The sequence below is a fragment of the Nycticebus coucang genome, chromosome 11, assembly GCF_027406575.1.
Source record: "Nycticebus coucang isolate mNycCou1 chromosome 11, mNycCou1.pri, whole genome shotgun sequence".
Lineage (NCBI taxonomy): Eukaryota > Metazoa > Chordata > Mammalia > Primates > Lorisidae > Nycticebus > Nycticebus coucang.
In genome coordinates, this window is record NC_069790.1 from 49,460,545 (window position 1) to 49,463,432 (window position 2,888).

General features: G+C 35.0%; 1 pseudogene; it reads left to right on the top strand.

Moving 5' to 3' along the window:
• Nucleotides 1–207: 207 nt before the first annotated feature.
• LOC128598107 (piggyBac transposable element-derived protein 3-like) lies at nucleotides 208–1,945 on the top strand (annotated as a pseudogene).
• Nucleotides 1,946–2,888: the final 943 nt, after the last annotated feature.

The window sequence follows — 2,888 nt, forward strand, 5'->3', positions numbered from 1 at the left end:
TTATACTAGTATTTTTTTTTTGATTACTTCTCCACTAGTTATGCTATTGTGTTGTATTAAGTAAATACTGAAGCTATTATTTTGTTGTATTAGTTGTGGGTTTGACATTTTTCATGTTCCAGTTTTGGGGCATTAGGCAAGACCTTTACTTCTGGCGTTAATAATATCTTTCCCCTTTTGTATTTGAAATTATTTGTAAGTCTCAAGATGCCTCAAACTCTAAGTGTACATGAAACAACTGACCTGTTAGAGACAGATGACGGCATAGAAGCAAGTGCTGTAGTGATACAACCACCTGAAAATGATGCAGTGCCTGTTTCAGATGAGGACTCAGAAGATGAAGAAGGTAGAAAAATGAGTAATCTGCCAAGTTCTTTGTTGTATGCACCTGCATATCTTACTCAAGATGGCTGTGATGCTGAGTCTGGCTCAGATGATCCCGCCTACGCACTTGAAAATGACTCTGTGGACAATGAAGTTCCACTTAGATCTTCTGTGTCTTCTGTGTAGTAACCTCCTCCATTAAAGAAAAAGAAGTGACAAAAATTGTTCACAAATGGAAAAAAGCTGACCTAACTGGACAACCCATTGTAGATAGAGTTACAGAACCACCAAACAATTTTTTCACCAAAATGAGAACTTTCACAGAAAGTCTTAAACTTTTTCTTGATCACGAGGCTGTTGAACTCATTGTCATATACTCAAATTTATTGGCTTGACTTGCTCCAAATTCAAATGTTTTTTGGGAATTACTTCTCTGTGTGGTTATGTCTCAGTTTCTAGAATGCATATGTTATGGAAATGAAGAACAGATGTACATAATGTACTTCTCTTACATGAGAAGTGACCACTTTGAAACTATATTGTCTAATTTGCATGTTGCTAACAATAAAAATTTGGATCCCATGGATAAGTTTTTCAAGTTTGTCCTCTTCTAAGCACATTCCATAAGAGATACATAAAATTTGTTCCAAATAAAACATATTTCAGCCTTGATGAATACATGGTTTCCTTATTTTGGTTGTCACAGGTGCAAATAATTTATTAGAGGCAAGCTCATTCAGTTTGAGTGTAAAATTTGGTATGTTACATGTCTGGGTTACATTAACTGGTTTAAGCCTTTTCAGGGTAAAAACTCAAATAGTAAATATGAGGAATGAAGTGTCAGTGCATCACACGTCCTTCAGTTTAGTGAGGTACTTATAGAGGCACACCCTGGACAATGCCATTTTGTATTTGATAACTTTTTCATAAGCATTGAATTTCTTGATAAGCTCAGTTCACTGGGGCATCATGCAATGGTACAGTGAGAAAGGGTCACATTGACAAAGTTCCATGGGACTCAGATGTAGCTCTGAAGAAACACATTCAATTATCAAATTGATGGCAAAGGCAATATTGTCTGCAGATGGAATGATAACAGTGTTGTTGTTAACTCAGCGTGTGCTGGTATTGATCCCCTGTGTCTTGTCAATTGTTGTTCCCAGAAACTAAAAAAGAAGATCCAAGTTCAGCAGCCAAACATGATCAAAGTATATGATCATTTCATGGGAGGCATAGACAAAGCTGATGACAACATTGATAAATACTGGGCAACAATCCATGGAATGAAATGTTATTCAAGCCCTCTTTTGTTCTGTTTTGAATTGGCCTTACAGAATGCTTGGCAACTGCATAAAACATATAATGAGAAGCCATTGGATTTTCTGGAGTTGTTATATGTCATTATCTGGCAACCCACTGTCATCTTCTAGAACCTTACTGAAGAGGAAGATCTTCTCAGAAGCATAACACTGGCTCACGTTATGATGGTATGAATCATGAGATAGTCAAACAGGGAAAGCAAGTGTGGTATGCTGAATGTCGTAAGATCACCACTTTTTCATATGAAAAATGTGATGTTGCCTTACATGTGAAGTGTTTTGTTGAATATCACACTGAATAGTAGCTATTGCCACCTCTTGAGGTAAGAAATATGATTTTGTATGTTATGTACAGTATAGCAGTGGTTTTGTCTGGTGTTTCCTTTTTTTGGAATGCTATATAACTGAACAATGAAATATAATAAAATTTTTTCCTCTTCAAATTCTTGTTCCTTGAGTTTTACTAAGTACAGTATATGAATTTAATGCAGAACATTAAAAAATTTCATCCTCCACTATAAATGGGTTAAGAGTCAATGTTCAGTTACTTATTTTATGGTCTAGGTTAGATAATTTCCTGTGATATCAGTACTTACATTTATATTTGATTATTGAATTCCCTATCCTTTCCTCTGGCCTAATATGACCAATAGATAGGGCCCTTGTACAACTGCATTAGATGTTATAGGGTGAAGGCTACATCTCTGATTAAGGGTTTCTCTTATTGTATCACATAATTTGAGATAAATTTTGAGAGACTTAAAGTCATGAAATACCCTGAATGAACTAAATTTGATGCTTGTTAGCTGGGGTGAGTTTTTGTTTCTGTTTTTTAAGTTCTGGCTTCAAACTTAATAGTAGACAGATGCAACAAATTTAGACTCCCATAGGATTGAAGGGGACAACTGTAGCTCAAACTGCCTTCATTTGGTAGTGACTTAGATATGTAGCTAGGTAGGATGAGAGGTAAGGTTTAAGACCGGTTAGAAAACCTCTAATTATTTAATTGTCAACCCAATAATGTTTGAAAAGTTTTAGTTAAGTATTCAGTTAAATATTTGGATTTGTTTGAGATTAAGTTTTATTGAAGTATTCCTTAAAGAAACCTGTTTAAATGCTAACCACTGTTCTCTTTCTATGAGCATCTTAAAATCACAAACTATGAAATGAAGATTCTTACAACCTTGTTAGTTCCCTAAAAGTTTTGATAGTTGTTTGATCAAAGCAATACTTTGAAGCACATTC